This window comes from Astyanax mexicanus, chromosome 5 (assembly GCF_023375975.1).
Source record: "Astyanax mexicanus isolate ESR-SI-001 chromosome 5, AstMex3_surface, whole genome shotgun sequence".
Taxonomy (NCBI): domain Eukaryota; kingdom Metazoa; phylum Chordata; class Actinopteri; order Characiformes; family Acestrorhamphidae; genus Astyanax; species Astyanax mexicanus.
Window position 1 is genome coordinate 25,550,939 of NC_064412.1, and position 19,113 is coordinate 25,570,051.

General features: G+C 37.2%; 1 protein-coding gene across 1 annotated transcript in view; it reads right to left on the reverse strand.

Annotated features, from left to right (window-relative positions):
• The window catches only part of lrrc7 (leucine rich repeat containing 7), a 223,839-nt gene that overhangs the window by 145,903 nt on the left and 58,823 nt on the right, over positions 1-19,113 (reverse strand). The gene's annotated exons all lie outside the window — the stretch shown is intronic.

A 19,113-nucleotide genomic window follows, 5' to 3' on the forward strand; every position in this document is an offset into this window, starting at 1 on the left:
AGGGAAATAAAGAACAAAACAAAAAAAAAACTACCAAATAATACTACTCCTACTACTACTACTACTACTACTAATAATAATAATAATAATAATAATAATAATAATAATAATAATAACAATAATAATAATAATAATAATAATAATAATAATAATAATAATAATAATGGTTTTATTTATTTATATTCATACCTTTTCTAAAAACTCAGTTATTTACAGTACAGGCACAAACAGAAGGTACAATGCATCAAGGCAATATACAGGCAATATAAAAAAAATCATAAGAGAGGATGCAAAAAGACATAAAAGCAGAGTGAGAAAAAGTGAGAAAAATAGAACTGATAAACGTTACAATGACCCTCTAAATACTACGATAACTACGAACTTAAGCCACTGTACAATCCAACCGTAGCGCTGGGGGCGGAGCTTAGCGGAAAACAGGTGGAGCGAAGCATGCGAAAAGGAACAGAAAAAAAGACAGGAGAGAGAGAGAGCGGAGGAGTGCGGGGGAGGTAAGAGGAGTGGCTGCGTTTGTGTCACTGCGTGATAGAGAGAGAGAGAGAGAGAGAGAGAGAGAGAGAGAGAGAGAGAGAGAGAGAGAGACGAGTAAAGAACAAGATCAGAACCGTGGGACTGCCTCTGTTCTGCTTCTCAAATAAACACACACACACGCCTACATTCACGTTTTACGTTTTTTTTTTGTTTTTTGGACCCTCACTTACATTCTTCTCATTTTTTCTTCATTAGCCTACCAACAACTATGACACTCTACCTTTCAAAGCTATAGGTTACCACTTGGTCCTGATTCGTGTTCAATGTTAAGGCTACCTAACCCTACAAAATCCAAACGTTTGATTTCAGAGATAGCTGAGCAAGCAAGCAAAGAAACCCACAAATGTAATATTGTGTTTAAAATTAAGATAACAAGCATACAATTACGTAGTTTAATGACTATCCCATTTCTCTTTTGGACCCCTACTATTTCTTTTTGAGTGTTTTACAAATCTGATAAGAAGTTGAAGAACTGAATAGCTAACTTCAGCTCACTGCCATCAATAATTTTGTGGTAGACAATATTAAACCTCCTCCTTTTGAAAGTGATCTGATGCCCTATCCTATAGAGCACTGCCAGTATCATGGTATCAGGCTCTTAAAGGGTTGTTAAATTTCTGAGAGTAAGGTTATCAACCACTTTCTTCCCTTGTCCAAGGGGAAAGGGTGACAGCTAAAAACAAGTGGTAGAGGTACACGGGTACAATTGGGATCAGTGATAGGACCATGGGGGGTTAAAAACATGCCATCTCTGGGTGGTACACTGCATATTTGGCCCAGATTGGACCCATGTGAAATTATGGTGGGCTGTATTGATGGAGCCTATTTGGGAGACCCAACTGGGTCCCAATAAAACACACATGCATAAATCCTTTCAGAGCGCGTGCCTACCTAGAATCCACCTAGCCTATCTTCCACCCAGGTGAGCCTTACATAACCATGTTGGCTGGGTAGCATTCTCAACCTGTGTCCCAAATGTTTTTTAGCTTTATTTACTCTGCTTAGGAAGGCCTAATACAGGAGTCACAACATTCTGATACATTTCTGAGATCAGTGTAAATCTCATTATTAACCCACACTAGAGTTTAATAAAGCAAATCCCAACCAGCTCTGTTTACACTGAGCTCTGTTCGGGTGGGAGCTTTATTTCATTATCTATATGTAGCGCATGAAGGCATTTGGGATCCACATTTGGCCTAATAGCATTTGATGTCAACCTCCAGAGAAAGCAAACCATATCTTTTACAGCATTTAAAACTGTAACAGTATGTTTTTCCCCTCAAAGAATAGGGTTTAACTCTCCAGCCCGGCAAGTAGCCTACACACCACACTACACCAATACTAATCTGCAGACAATACTCCTAACCTTAAAGGAGAATGTTAAATTGACTTTTAGTGTAGTAAAACCCGCAGCTTTCCAAGATTCAGGAATTTTGTGCTTTTTGCCCAGCACTCTGTACAAAGATCTGTCTTTGTAAAAGATCATTATTTAAAGGATTTCAGCATAAAAGCAGGTATTTGTAATGTGTGACAGCGTCCTAAATCATTATTACATCTCTGCCCTGTAATAAACCAAACCGTGTGAAAATCAGGTAAACATTGGTAGAATTGTGATTATTATTATTATAGGTGTATTAAACACCTTCCTCGGTGTAAATGAAAAAATGCACTGGGCACCGGCTGCTACACCAGGAGGCAGGCTATGCAGAGTCTATGTAAATATGTCTACAACATTATCAGTACAATGATGGCGGCACTCGAAGATTACCTGCGCTATGTGTTGTAAACAGTGTTTTTTAATAAGCTTTTTGTGCATTTTTAAACTTCTTAATGTCTCGTTTAAAATGTCAGAGCTCTCCTGTTTCTACCAAGGAGGTGTGGAGCTACTTTGAGCCTGGATAACGATGTAAAAAGCGATTTATCAGGGCAAAATATGCCCCAAAGCGGGCGTTGTAAAAAGCGCTGGGCAAAAAGCACAAAATTACTGGATCTCAGAAAGCTGCAGGAGAACAGAAGTGGGCTATTCAACAAAAGTAAGTTATATTTATTATGTTTTCCTACACCAAAAGTCAATTTAAAACTGGAGTTCCTCCTTTAAAACTACACTATTACAACATAACAGTGGATGTTATATGTAAAGCATTTAAACCAACACCAACCTTGATAAATAATGATGAATATTAAATGCTATATATGCTTAAAAATGCAAAATAATGTAGTAAGACGAATCCCAAAAACAACAAAACAGATTTATAGCGTTCCATATCCACACAGTTCCACACAATTGCTCATTATTTTCTACTAAACTGAGGAAATAATCACAACTGAGATATAAAGTAATGAATAAACATAAATAACTGAAATTCTATATACACTGCCTGGCCAAAAAAAAGTCGCCACCTCACTAAATGATGTTGGTCAGGTCTAGGTTCAGCAACAGTATGTGCTGAAAGAATGAGGCCAGCTGACTACCTGAATATACTAAATGTAGACCAGGTTAGTCCAGGTTATTTTTTCTTACTGATGGCACAACCATATTCCAAGATGACAATGTCAGGATTCATGGGGCTGGAATTGTGAAAGAGTGGATCAGGGAGCATGAGATCATCATTTTCACACATGGATTGTTCACCACAAAGTCCAAATCTTAACCACACTGAGAATCTTTGGGATGTGCTGGAGAAGTGCTGCTTTGTGCAGCGGTCAGACTCTACCATCATCAATGCTGAAAGATCTTGGTGAAAAATTAATGCAACACTGGATAGAAATAAATCTTGTGACATTGCAGAAGCTTATCCAAACAATGCCACAGTGAATGCATGCAGCAATCAAAGATAAAGGTGGTCCAATGAAATATTAGGGTGTGTAACCTTTTTTTTGAACAGGCGGTGTACATTAAGTCTCAAACCAACATTCTAATAGACCAGACATGGTTACACTAGAGTATTTTTATGACGTTTTACTCTGAGGACAAGTAAAATGAAAGTGCTCAGGCTGATTCAGACCCAGACTTCTAGGCTTTAAAAATAAATGATCCTGAACTAACTTCATTGGGACATTCTCCACTTATGCAATGACTTCCACTTGAGTTTTTTCGTGTCAAAGCTGACAAGCCAGCATATATGAGTCTATTTCAAACTGCCAGCAGAGCTTCTAAAAGGATTACATGCTCAGCTGGCTCCAGTCTTACAGTGGTATGGCATACATACATATGTGCAGTGGGACAAGTAGGACATCGTACAGAAAATAGAATTGTACAAAGATGTTATGAAATCAGGATTTGTTCCTTCTGTGTTTCATTATTAAACTGAGTTTACTGGAAAGTATGTACAATGTCTAAATTTTGTTAAAGAAATCAACTCCCATTGATTTAATTGATATTTATATTTTAGATTTCATTTATTTTTCCTCGTATATGAAACTGGATTTTTCTTTTCATAGGTAACCAAGCAAGTCAACATTTATGTAAGTCATTATGTAACTGAATCATTCTCATTGAGAATTCAAACACAATTGCAAACATCATGGCTGAAAACTATAAGGTTCTGTAGTTTCTATAATAGAGAGTGATTTTGTATGCAGTGTAAGTTAAACCCTAGGCTAGAATTTATTTCAGAGGTAGACCAATGTGTATTCAAAACAATTTAACAATATTCCTATTTAAATTGTTATACACAGGACAGGCCAAGACAAGAGCAAACATGTGAGTACACTCAGAAGACATACACAGTGAAAAAGTGTGCAAAGATGCCCAGATTGGTGGGCTAAGGGCCTAAGGTTGCCAAACCCGGGTATCAAACCCACAACCTTGACATCGACACAAGACATTTACCATTGTCTTAGATCAAACTTGATCTAAGCTTGATAGTTTGATGCACTGTTGGCTTTTTTGTGTATGTAGTGGTGTTTATTAGCTCTGCTGAGTTGTACTCTGGAGAGGGTTATCCAGTTAGTATTTTTTAAAGGCTTTAATCTGCTTCCTCCACAAGCAGAAACATGTAAGTCTGAGTTGGATACGATAAAAAAAAACCCACCAGAATGTTGACTATAGCACATGGAGCAAAGTTTTACAAGGGTTGTCATGAGGTTCTACAGCTGTGTGAGAAAGACACAGGTACATATTTTCCTCTAGTGATTGAATAAGGAATTGCTGCCGCCAGAGCTGTTGTAATCCTTAACTTGCGATTGCCAATCACTTATTTGTCTAAAAATCATCAAGTACCGGTACATAGCTGATTCATTTCTATCTCTTGTCTCTGGTCTCAACAAAGGCTATAGCTGTTACAAGAGTTTGCTGGCTCAAAACCACATCATTTTAATTGTTTCTGTTTTATTTAACAATCTAAATGGTAAAAAAACAGCCAAATTTACAGAAGAAAATATGATTTATTATGATTTGATGAATCTGTTTTTTTTTTGCAGTGAAAAAGAAACAAATCAGAGTCAAATCTGTTGATGTAGAATATGATATAGAATTATATAGCCTATAAGTTCAACTTAACGTTTTAGTAATAAGCATTAATTCTGTGAGGCTTATGGGAATCTGTAGATATCTTTAAAAAAAGATTAACAAGGATATAAACAATTCCAATTCCAAAAGTCCAAAAAACTCATTAAAGCCTCGTTAAAGCCTTGTTCTAATTCGTAGTTTTAAGTCCGTCTTGACGGGTCATGGTTTTGGAAAGGTGACCTACAGAACTGCCCTATATTCCACAAAGAGGGCAGCAGATTTCTGCAGAACGCTGTTTTCGAGGCTAACACCCACACATCCATCATCCACACATCCATCTTCCTATTAATTTCTTTATGGTCAGGGTAAAGGTCAGTTTGTAGCCTAATAATCGCCGGTAATCGCTGGACGTAAGGCGAGAATACCCCCTGGACTCCAGGACTCCAGCCCATCGTAGGGTCAAGGCTAACATATGGGAAATTTTGTGTTTCACTTAAAACATGTGTATTGATCACAAGAGCCTTATGTTTGATTGAGTACCGCTTGAACACAGGATTTATTGGGCTTTTAAATAACACCCCCCACCCCCAACTCCCCTTACATACATGTACACACACACGCAATCACTTTTTTTATTGATCCTCAATTATGAAGCAGTGTTGTGTGGATTATTAGAAGAGAAGGAATGGATATACCTTTTTTCCCATGAGACCTATAGAGAACACTGCACCCCAACCCCACCCCTAAGACCTTAATGATTCTCTGAGAGTTGAACTGTAGAACTGTAAGTGAGGAGAAGTATCACTTGGTAGCATCTTCAGGTCGGTTCAGATGCTTCAGGGAGGTCAAGAAGGAGTTAAAAAATGAATGGGCAAGAATTGAATTTTTATAAAGACAACTGTTCTGTTTACTCAACACAGACCAGAACTTAGCATACCAACACTCCGGTCACTACTGTCTACTGTCCATTTAAGAAACGCTAGCTAATTAGCACTAGGTAGCCACCATGCTAGCATATTTCTGCTCTAATATACACTGTATGTCAATGGCAAATGGAAACAAACAGATAGTCTAGTTCACAATTAGATATGTTGCCATTAGAATAGGACTCTACGGAGCTAATTACTTTAAACATGTTGTACACTATATTGCCAAAGGTATTCGCTCTCCCAACCAAATCATTGAATTCAGGTGTTCCAATCACTTCCATAGCCACAGGTGCTGTATATAAACCAAGCACCTAGACATGCAGACTGCTTCTACAAACATTAGTGAAAGAATGGGTCACTCTCAGGAGCTCAATAAATTTCAGTGTGGTACCCTGATAGGATGCCACCTGTGCAAAATTCCTCAGTCTTGAAATTTCCTCAATACTCAATATTTCACAGCCAACTCGCAGTGATATTATAACAAAGTGTAAATGGCTGGGACAGAAAGCAACCCACTCTTTCAACGTAAAATAACAGAGAGTTGTCAGCGGATGCTCTGCAGAGTTAATCTTCTCGTGGCCTTCAGATGAAGTCAAAAACAGTACATAGAGTGTATCTTCAAGACAAGCTCTCGAGGTGGTGCAGTATGTGGATGAGCATTGTCCTGATGGAACAGCACACCGAAGTGCGCATTTAGAAAAGGTAGGGCTCCTGGTTGCAGGAGCTTATTAACATAATGTTGTGCTTATGTTAATGACTTATGTTAAAGTGCCTGTAATAAAGACCCAAGGTGATCTGGCATGATACAAAATTCAACCCTACACCATTACAACATTTTTTTGTTGGCACTCACAGATTCTTTGGTTTGGACCACCAAGACAAAAGCAGAATTAAAGCAAGTCATTTTCTGTGATAAATTCTGCTTTTGTATTGGTGGAGACAACCAATTAATATATGTGTGAAGGCAGCATCGTCAGCACCAAGATCAACACTTCCTTCTAGGTGCAACAATTTTTTCTTAGTGTATAAGAGAATATTGTTTTTAACTGATTATTTTGTTAATATTTAATTGCACCACCTTGGGGACTATTTGTGTCACTGCCAGTGCTGTATGACCCAGGCAATCTGTTTTTTATTTCCTCATCTTAGCAATAACTTTATTACTGTACCTGTCAGACCTCTAATTCTTCTCTTCACTGCAAAAACTGAGACTGAGTACGATGTTAAACTGAGCTAAAGGCGCTGTTGTACCCTTTCTTTAGGTTCTAAGGGTTTTTTAAGGTGTACGAAAGAGTGCTCACTATTCTCTGACTTCTGTAATTTATATTTCATTTATTTTTCTTTAAAGAAAAAACGTATATATTGTTATATTATATACAAAATTATATTATATTATTATATACTATTATATTATATAAAAGTTACAGAGTTATCTGTGTCTTTTTCTACTTGATGAAAGTGTGAGTAGAGAACATGATCTGTTTCAATACTACTACATACAAAGGCTTTGTATTATTTTATTATTATTATTTTATTTCCACTGCTACTTATCATCTGTAACAAATAAATTGTTTTAAACAATATATGTGTTTTTTTATTAGAATATACTTTTACAATATACTAATATATTTATTTTTACAATACTAAAATGACTTTTTTCAGTGTTCAGTTCATTTCTTTTCCTTGAAGGCCCTGGCAGTTTACCACAAAATTTTGTACACTGGATTTTGCACCATTTTCTGGTAACTGGACCCGAAGAGCTTAAATGGCACAAATCAGGAGAAAAATGGGGGGTGTTTTAAAACTTTTGACCAGTAGTGTATATACAAACTGGGATGTTTTGTCTTTAAAAATAGCATGTAAATTACATTTTAATGAAGGCACATATTTAGGACACTCTTTCTTTAACAGCTCTATTTCACTTTGTTGTTTTGTCACATAACAGAACACTGTGTCAACATCTTAATACACAGTGACACTGTAGGGACCAATCATGTCAGCATGCATGCAGAATCTGCAGCAATCCTTTTCTACTTCAAAAGGGCTTATGGTCCGACAGTAACAACAGACACGGGTTACTCCCATGAGTTTTCCAATGGTGCTTCTATTCCTGTCTTAATTATGAATTTCTGGTTATTTTTAGATTTCCATTGACAAGGCTGTTTGAAACATGCAAATAAATGCATTCAGATATTAAAACAGTGACAATGATGGACATTTCTTCTGTACTGATGTGCACCTTATCTGTGTTATCTGTGTGCTTATTTAAAGACAGACACACTTTACACTACTGGTCGCTGACCGGTCCAGATGTTAAACCTGATAGATGTTTGGGTGGTGGGTTATTCTCAGCACTGCAGTTAAATTAGAAAGCATGCATGGTGGTGGTGTTTTAGTAGTGTGTGTTATTCTGATACAGGTGGATCAGACACAGCAGTGCTGCTGAAGTTCTTAAACGCCCTGGTGTCACTGTTGTACTTAGAATAAACCACAAGCCAGAAATATCTAACCAATGGCGTCCTCTTGGTCCTCTTGGCATTCACTGATGAAGGAAAAGACAAACTGTGCAGCTACAGATTCAGAGCTTCTGGGCCCTATCGTACTCCCTGCAATCTTACACCCCCTCAACACAATCTATTTTCACACCTTGAGCATGCATCGTTAAAATAACGTTGGAGTTTAGGAATATTATAACGCAGATGGGAGTGGTAGTCTGGAAGTGAGGTGTGTTCAGGTAAATATCTGGCTTGTTTCTATCTTGGCAGCGGGGAAGCGCCACTGACTGATTAAAACCCTGACAACAGTCAACAGTGAGCTGCGCAATCATGTCTGGATCACTGTGCACACTGCACACCCCAAGCAAAATACCACATACGCACGCACAATTGCCCCTGTCTTTGTAAAAAAAAAAAAAAAATGTTTTAATAAATAACGGTGGATCAAGTGTAGTTCGAACAGCAAAGAAATGGTCTAAAACACACAATAACCACCAACTTTACTGAAATGTTATGTTATTTAACTGGCACACTGATTGGTTTGTTTCACATTGTGCCCAAAACAAACCCATGATTAATAAAGAGAATTAGTACACATCTTTTACGTGTTTGGAGCTGTGCAAGGCATATTTTTTGCGCCCTTAGGATACCAAAGACACAGGACACGGCCCTAAATCAATCTGCGCAAAGCTCAACTGACTGGTGTGCTATAGATCACTAAAATAGAGCCCTCTGTCTCTAACTTGCATGATCTACAAGGTGAATCAGCTAGGTAGTAGTGTCTACTAGAGTGGAGGACAGTAAGTGAGCACACTGTTTAAAAACTCCAGCAGCACTGCCGCTCTGTCTGATCCATTCGTACCAACACAACACACAAACACCTCACTGCAGTGCTGGGAATAAATAACCCACCCCCCAAATAACAATACTTGCTCTGTGGTGGTCCTCTGGGGTCCTGATCATTGAAGAACAAAGTGAAAGGAGGATCATAAAGTAGGACTACAGTCTGGTGTATTGGGCTGTGTGTAAATACAGTATATAACATACTGTACGCGACCTTGACCATAGTAACTCCACATTTGAAGAGGAAACCTGGACACTACAACACACACGCTCATGCTTGGCTTTCCTGTGCGCTCTTTGTTACCATGGTAACCTCCTCCTCTTCCCTCTTCTCCGTGGCTGAGGGCAGGAGAGATAAAGTGCCCGAAGAGGAAGTGGACAGCAGGACCAGCTGCCTGTCCTACATCCTTCAGGTGAGCCAAATGATGACAGAGAGAGAAACAAGACGTGCGCGGTTCGTCACGGCCAATAGAACTTCAATAGAAGCCACATAAATCACAATTTCCAGCAGGACAAACAAACTGACAGACAACAGCGTGGATTAGAGCAGACATATTGCCATACCACGTCAGTAACATCATTACATCACAGCAAACGCTGGACATCTTTGGCATTTAATAATGTAGAAGATCGATGTTTCTGTAACGTCCCAGTTAAAGACGCTGCACAAATAGCTGAAGATATTTTATAAGCAGCTCCATTAAAGAAAAACTGTTATTATCTCAGTATTGTCTAGACCAGGAGTTCTTAACCTAGGGGTTGTGACATGGGGAGAGTGATGCTACACTGTGTACTACTGTATGTGCCTGGAACTCTTGAGACTCGTTGGGGAGCAGTTCAAATGATGACAAACAACATATTTTACTAAACTTAACTTGCATATAATTATATCTGACCAAAAATGAGACAACATCCGGCATACCCTTAGTAGTGCCACTTTAGGGGCCGAAGGAAAAATAGGGGACAAGATGAGTAATCGATGTAACTTGGCTCACCTGAAGGATATTTCTTTTTATATATTAAAATATATGTGTATATTTCTTTGTATTGTTCTGTTGGTTAAACATCACAAGGTCACGTTTTTAAAAAAGTTTTTAAAAAGTTTTAGGCTAATTTTGTTTCTTTATTTCTTCTACGGCCCCTAAAGTGCTGCATGCTGCTGAAGACATGTGAGCGCAGAGGAATTGTGCCTCATTCTTGGTCAAATATAACCATATACAGGTTAAGAATTTTTTTTCATAATTTTAAAGTAAAACTGCAGCTTTCCTCATTATTGTTCAATGGTCACTGCTGCACCGCCTATCAGCTATTCTTTTTGATGCATTTTCTGGGGGTTATGTGACCATGAGGTGGTTAGTTTGGGTTGCAAAATAATTTTAATCCTAATAAAAAGGGTTTTAACAGTAAAAAATATTAATAATCTCTGGTCTAGACCTGACATGATAATACCGTTATCAACGTAAATGGATAAAGGACTAAAATAATTTTTCTGAGCTGAATGGTGCTGACTGTGTTTCTTTAGATGTTTGTTTACAATGTAATGTAATAATGTAATGATGGGGCCCATTTGTGATGCCCATCTGGGTCTCAATAACTGTATTTGTACAAGCCCACTCAGAAAACCACACAGACCATGTTCCATCCATGTGTCTCCCACATAAACATGCTGTCTGGCAATATCCCGCAATGCAGTTCATAATATTAGCAAACAGCATAGCTGACTACATGAGCCGAAATAATTAGAATAAAGAATATTATTGTCATTTTAAGACAATTTTATGGCAGAAATATAATAATGATATAATAGTATATTTATGCTATTACACATTTTTATATCTTTAAGTTCTTGTAGCTCTTGTATCATCGTCATTAATAGCACTGCAGTTGCTCAGGTAACCAGGAAAAGCTACCAGACCGCTCTGTTTTATAATGTATATATTTGGCTTTGCTGGAATGGAAGTGAAAACATACAAATGCCATTTATTAGAATATTCTATCTACTAACATTTGGGACACTGCATTCAATTACAACAAATCTTAAGCACTGCTGCTTTAAGCAACTGTACACATGTACATAATAACCACCCATTTAAACAGTACGATACAGTATGATTTATACCACAGCAAAAATTAGCTTGGTTTGAACACGTGCATTATTTCCACAGGTATATTTTTTAGACATGGAGCCAGTAAGACAAGCCTTAGCCATCATACTGACAGAGACAGCACGGCCTAACAGGTTAGAGAAGCAGGCTTAGGACAAGCAGGTCACTGGTGGGGGCAGGGGGGAGTGAAGGAACAGTGTTTTCTCCTCCCTCAACATTGATGGCTGAGGTGGCCTTGAGCACTGAGGCACCTAACCCCTTACTGTTCCCCAGGCACTGAGGTGACTGCCCAACATGCTGTGTGTGCAGTAATCGCTCTCTAGTGTATGTATGTATGTGTGTGTGTGTGTGTGTGTGTGTGTGTGTATGTGTGTGTCATGGATGGGTTAAATGTGGAGGCTGAATAACTACGTAAAAACAGACAGCAACGAATGACAGTAGATGAGTCTACTTCATTTCTGTATATGAAGTAGTCATCCAAAAATTCAAATGAATCATATAGCATTAGTAGTAGTATTGTTATTATTTTTTCCCCTCCCTTCTTCCTAATTTGGAAGACCAATTACCCCACCCCCTCGTAAGTCCTTCCCCCATCACTAGTAATTCCTTCAAAGCATGTGAGGTCAGCCACCACCTCTTTCCCACCTGCCACGGATGCACTGTCAGCACTGTGTAGCCAGCGCACTCAGAGGAAAGCGCAGCAACCTGGCTCTGATACAACAGCTAACAAATGCCTGTGCTGAGCAACATTAGACACATACTAGAAGTGCTTAAGAAAGAGGAATAGCATCATCTACCCACCCAGAATGAGCAAGGCCAATAGTGCAAGCAGCATGACCCAGGATTAGAACCAGGGATCTTCGGATCATACAGCACCTTAGTCCACCAGACCACAGAACGTTATTCATTTTTGAAAGGTTAATTCATTTTACAAAACAACTATATCTTACAGCACTTAATGCTTCCTTCTACTGACAACTTTTATAGAGATACGATTTCATTTTCCTTGGTACACTGCCCACACTGCCAAAAGTACCAATTGGTGTTATATAATATTAAAATGTTCTATATACTGTATATAATATTCACATTTTGAGTTTCTGAAATAAAGTAATTTTTTTTTTTTTTATATAATTTTATGTCTAATTTTTCCCATTTTCTCCCCAATTTACACGGCCAATTACCCATCCCACTCATTAGGACTACCCCTATCACTAGTGATGCCCCAACACACCAGGAGGGTGAAGACTAGCACATGCTTCCTTCGATACATGTGAAGTCAGCCACCACTTCTTTTCGAGCTGCTGCTGATGCAGCATTGCCGAGCAGCCAGCGCGCTTGGAGGACAGCGCAGCGACTCGGCTCCGGTACATCAGCTCACAGACGCCCTGTGCTGCAGACATCACCGTAGGAGTGATGTGGGGAGAGAGCGCCATCTACCCACTCAGAGGGAGCAGGGCGAATTGTGCTCTCTCTGAGCACCGGCAGCTTAATGGCAAAGCTGCATGAGCTGGGGTTCGAACCTGCAACCTCCTGCTCATAGTATCAGCGCTTTAGACCGCTGGACCACTCGGCGCCCCGAAATAAAGTAATTTTTCAATAATATTAGAATGTTTTGAGATGCACTAGCATGTCATTCATCAGAAACGGTCATAAACTATTTATGCAAAACCGATTTAAACCCCAATTGGTTGTTTGAATTTGTATAGATGTGTGTCAGTCTCGATGCTCTTGCCATTTAATTAAATTTCAGTGTGTCGTTTTCACCACACATAACGTGAAAAATCCAAGAAGAGTATCAAAGGTTAGTTAATAATGCTAACCTCATTACCATAGCAACCCATGTAGATACGTAAGTGATGTTCATTCATTCATCGTTAATACCTGCTTTATCCGTCCCGTTTGTGATGTTCAAACATGCAAATCCGATCTGATCACTTGCAGCAAATCTCTCAAAAGTTTGATCTGATTACAGAAAAATCAGACTGAAAGCTCTATGGATTGCAGCAAAAGGCCATGTGTGCACCACTGCATAGCTACTATGAACACTCCACAAGACCTGTCAGGTGTTTTGGAGATCATCTGATCCGGCCCAGTCATCCAGGCACCCAATTTGCCCCTTGTCAAAGTGAATTAGATCCGTGTGCTGCCCATTTTTCCTGTTTCCCACTCATCACTTTCAAATAACTGCCTGTTCACAGACAATATATCCCACCTCTCGACAGACGGCAACATGATTTTGTACCTCAGCTACTAATGTTATGGCTCTCAGTAAACAATTGCATATTGCAATATTTATAAATAGACATTTTAGCATTTGAATGCTTATTCATGGTTGAATCAATGTCATGTTAAAGTGACAGTCTGTAAGTTTTATTTGATGATGTGTAATTGTCTAGAGCATGCTAAAAAATACTTCTAAAACATGCATTGTGGTGCAGTTTTCTTTTGTAGTAGATGAATACAGTGATTTTAGCAATGACTGTTGACCTCTCTTTTGGTTTGTTGAGCTGTGTTAAATTTAAAATTTGTTTTTTTGGCTTTGGATTAAACAACACGTTTCTGCTCTGATATCTCTGCATGAGCTGCGACACACCCAGGAAAACCTACCAGACCATTGTTTTATAAGTATAAATATATTTGTTTTTTTTTAGAGATAGTAGAAGAAATACATTAAGCTCTTTATTAATCTTTAATAAAATAAAGTGTCTCTTCTTCACACAGGAATATTACTACTTTTAATTTAAATAAAAAATATATATATTAAGGACTGCCGCTTTAAAGTTGAATCAGTGTTGATTTTGAAAGATGAATCAACTTTGTCACTGCAACATTGTTTAAACGTGCTTTTTCAACATCGTTAACTAACTTAACTATAGTTATATAACTTATATAATAATTATATATTATAATATGTAAAATAACTAAAATGCTAATATAAGTAACTATATTATTATTCATGTTTCTTCCTTTTTATTGTATTTACTCTTTAAATGAATAGTTCTGCAAGGATTTAGTAAAAACTGTGGTTATATATATATATATATATATATATGAATAACCACGAACACTCCATGAAAAAACATTTGATAAAAAGGTTCCTTAGATTGAAGCAGAAGCCGTTTTTAACAAACTGCTGTTGTTTTCTATTTGTAAACCCATGCATTTTCATATGTGAATTGGTTCTATGCTAAAAATAGAATTAAAATAAGCTTAATTGCTAATAAAAACATAATAATTACCAGTTATAAGGCAAAGACATATAGTTAATTCTAAGTTAAAATAATTTTGGGTACCACTTTAAATTAAGACTACCTTTATAAAGGGTTCATACATGGTTTACAATTCGTTTATTAATGGTTACTAACTAGGTTGTAAATGCCTTAAAAATCATTAATAATCAGTTATAACACATTCGTAGAAAGGGCAACAATGACCTGTTGTTTGCCAAATAGTGAACCCACAACCATCTATATTGTTGCCCTTTCTACGTATGTGTTATAACTGATTATTAATGTTTTTTAAGGCATTTACAACCTAATTATTAACCATTAATAAACTCATTGTAAACCATTTATAAACCCTTTTTTTAAAGGTAGTCTTATTTTAAAGTGGTACCTAATTGTGTTATGCTATTCACAGCATTAAACACTGTTTTAACATTGAAACTTCAACAGATTTTATTTTAACTACATTTCAGGTTGGTCACATGGCAGCTGGGTTTAGTTTTTTTGTGGATTAGCCTACGTCTGCATTTTTGTTATCGTTTGGCGAGTCAATATAGCCGTCCTGAAACAAACACCAAACACACAGTTCTATTCATTTCTGTGATATTTAGTTCGGGTTTAGTAGACACCATTGTGTACTGTCCCTTTAATTCCACAATATTGGCATACGCTTCTGAGCGGAGTTTGGGATCCTGCAGGAGGCCAGATTAATTTGAATGAAAAGAAATATTTAGTGTGTCATTGCATATCTTGGCTTATCTCGACTGTCTGAGGCAGACTTGTTAATCACTTGTCCGTCTGCCAGGGCAATTCGATTTGGCAAAGCCTTGCTTAAAGTATTCCAAGCCTGTCTCTGGGGTGCTTCAAAAAGCCACTGTCTCCTTGCTCTTTTGCTATTGTTTAATGATTAGATGCGAGTCATTCTGCTCAGAAAAAAGCTCTGGCTTCTTAAAACATTAATGTGCACGCCCGGCCAAATATCTGCTTAGACTAGTTCAGCTGTTAAACAGCAAAAACCGTGCAGCAGCATCTTAAAAAAAAAAACTAAGCGGATAGTGCAGAAAGGTCAGCCTTTAATAAAAACACAATATTGGGAAGTGATAGCTAGTGCTACTGTCTGGTGGATGATTAAGAAAAAATGTTAATATTTAACAAATCCGCCACTTCTTTCCACAGTCGCTGTGATCTGCAGTCTATTGATGTGAGCTTAAATAATTGAATACTCAGATGTTCTCTTCAAATCCATGCTTTACGAGTCAATAAATTAGCATTAGCAGCACTTAATGAAGTAGACATACCCTATATTATGTGTCTCTTGGTGTTATTGTGTTGAGGATTTTATGAACTGTAAACCATGCATAAACAGAAAAGGTCTATATGTTATAGAGTAACTGTCAAACAGCAAACATGTATTAATTAATTAATTCAAACATTTAAAGCTACACAAATCAATATAACATGTTTTGGGTTGACAGCAAGGATGTTTATATTTTATACCGAAACATTGTAACAATGCATATGTATTAATAGCTATTTATTCCCTGTCCACCCCATCACAGAGCCCGTTCAACCCTTATAGGGTCCTCTTTTTTTTTCACAGGGAGTCCTTCTAGATCTGGTGGACCTATTGCAAGTCCTGGGGATCATCAAGATTTTTTTTTTTGCCTTGGAACATTTTCACCCAGTCTCTTTCTTATTATTGAATCACTGACACTGACCCCAACTGAGGCAAGTGAGACCTGCAGTTCTTTTTGTTGTTCTGGGTTCTTTTATGACCTTCTGGATGAGTTGTCCATGCCCTTTTGGAACAATTTTGGTAGGCCAGTCAATTGAGATGGTTACCAGTGTTCCATGTTTTCTTCATTTGTGAATAATAACTCTCAGAGTGGTTCACTGGAGTCCCCAAAGCCTTACAAATTATTTTTAACCTTTTCCAGACTGATAGATGTCAATAACTGTTTTTAAATCTGTTCTTGATTTTTTTTTTCAGGTCGGGAAACAATGTGTCACATTTTCATGTTGTCAGACAGGTTCTATTTAAGTGATTCCTTGATTCTACAGGTCTGGCAGTAATCGGGCCTGGATGTTGTCTGATAATAAAATTTGTATAATAATCTGAAAAAAAAAAAAAGTAAAACAAACAAGCATAAAATCTTACAGAAATTTGCAATGTGGCAAATATGTTTTCTGTTTACTGTATTTTACATTTGTTATGTTTGTTATATCACATGTATAAATAGAAATGCTACTCGTTTTTCTTTATTTTATCAATTAAAATGTATTAAAATGAGGAATTTCATAAAAAATGTAACCTACTTAGGTCGGTTTACACATAATAAGTTATACATTAGTCCCACTGAGAACCCACATATTCATTTTTATACAGGTTTATACCACACATGAGGGGCAGAGTTTCACTGTGTGTGTATTACATATCATTGCTGTCCAATGAAAAACAAGTAAATCAATATTTGTTGATTTTAGTTTACTACAAAATTTACATTCTCTTACAGTGTCTCAACATTTCTTAATGAACAGACCAATAGAAGTACTTCAAAATGACCTGAAATAATCTCTTTTCCAATTGACTTCCATTAAAAGTTTAGAAGTTTTTTTTTTCTCTCTTCTGTAAAGTTGAGTTGCTGTTTTGGAGACAGCAACGATATGTACTTCTTGCACTGGGTACGTGTATGTTGTGTTTATCTGTCTATCTTGGGTCCACATTCTGAAATGTCTTCCTCTGCAGCACCATCAAAACCCTCTGTCTCTTCCAATATAAACTGTGGGGCAGCTAGCTGTGACAGGGTGGACGGATGCATGACAGGAAATATTCTTATAATGACCCCTCCAAATAACGCTTTACAGGTCGAGGTGAAATCCTTCTCAACTTTCAATAGAAGTCGATGTTAAATGATTTCTTAGTGTTTTGTAGTATAGAGTCATTTTGTAGAATTGTTCTATTGTTCTATTGTTCTATTTATCACAACATTTCAACACAATGTAAAAAACAACAACAACAGACTAAAAATGCAGATAAAGAGTTCAGTCTGACCATGATGATATTCAAACAGTAGACACTTAACAGGCCCAAACAGCACAATGTACTGCAGATTAACATTTGGCGATATGAAATAGTAATCAGTATGCTGTACTAAGGTTTAATAAATCATTTAAGATATATCTGGGAGCAGCTCTCAAACCATGCTTAACAGAATGTTCTGCCATGTTTGATTCATTTCTTTTAGTAAAGGGAGATATTTCTCTTTATGGTAGCATCCCTTTTATATATATCGGAGTCAACAATAACCCATTTTCTCTTTTTCTACATTTTTTTTTATTTGGAACTTGGAAGTGTTTCCCTTCTATTTTGCTTGGGGTCAATCTGACACTATTTATTGTTTAACTTTTCAAAATAGTAGACTTGATTGACTTAATTGTGCTTGAGTGCTTCATATTAAATGACTTCTTCTAATTTAATAAACAACCAAATTACACATAAAATTAACATGTTAATGTCCTCAGACATGCGCAGATAAAAATAAATGTTTTTTTTTTATATAAAAATAGCAGTACAGGGGATATTCAAAACGTTCAAGGTCAATACCAGTACACAGCAGCAAAATTGACTAAACATACCATAAACAAGAATCAGTCCAGTGGTCATACGCAAGGAGGCAATATCAGAGACAGGGCTGCAATGATTAATCAATATAATCATTAATGTTGATTATTTAAATTTGTTGATTATAAATTTCCTTGTCGACTAATCGTTAATTTGTAACAATACTCACACAGCTTACACTCAAGGAGGACATGGCAGAAATAATCGTTGACTAATCGACTAATAGAAAAGATAATCATCAGATTAGTCGACTACCAAAATAATCACTAGTTGCAGCCCTAATCAGAGAGTAGGCAAAATTGAGGTCTGATAAACAAAGCAAGATCCTACACGAGAGGGTGAACACAGGCAATGGGATTAACGTGTTGTAGATGGAGAACCAACAATAGTTGGTGTAGAGTGAGGGTCTACATATGGGTGTACACAGGTGTAATCAATATTCAGGTGATTAACTAGCTGAATACGAAAGACAGGTGTGCTTTCAGTGCCAGGCGTGACAGTTAATATATTTTCAAAACATGTCCTATATATGTTTTGTTATACACTGGTGTTATTTGATGGATCAATCAGCAGTGCCAGGAAAGTAAGAAAATTCAATATTTTACACACATGTAATTTAATTTTTTTTTTTAAACTTACATCTGCTTCAGGTCCTATTCTAACAACACTATACAAATACTTGTTTATTTATTGCAATTTCTAATTTAATACCATTTTCTCCACAATTACCTTCCAATCCCTGTTCATATAAATTCCCCCTAACACTAGAAACTGTGAAGGTTAGCACAAGCCTCTTTTTAAACTGCCGCTGGCTGGTGCTAGGAAAGTGCAGCACCTCAGCTCTGTTAAAACAGCTAATAGATGCCTGTGCTGACCAACACCCTGCTCAGAGT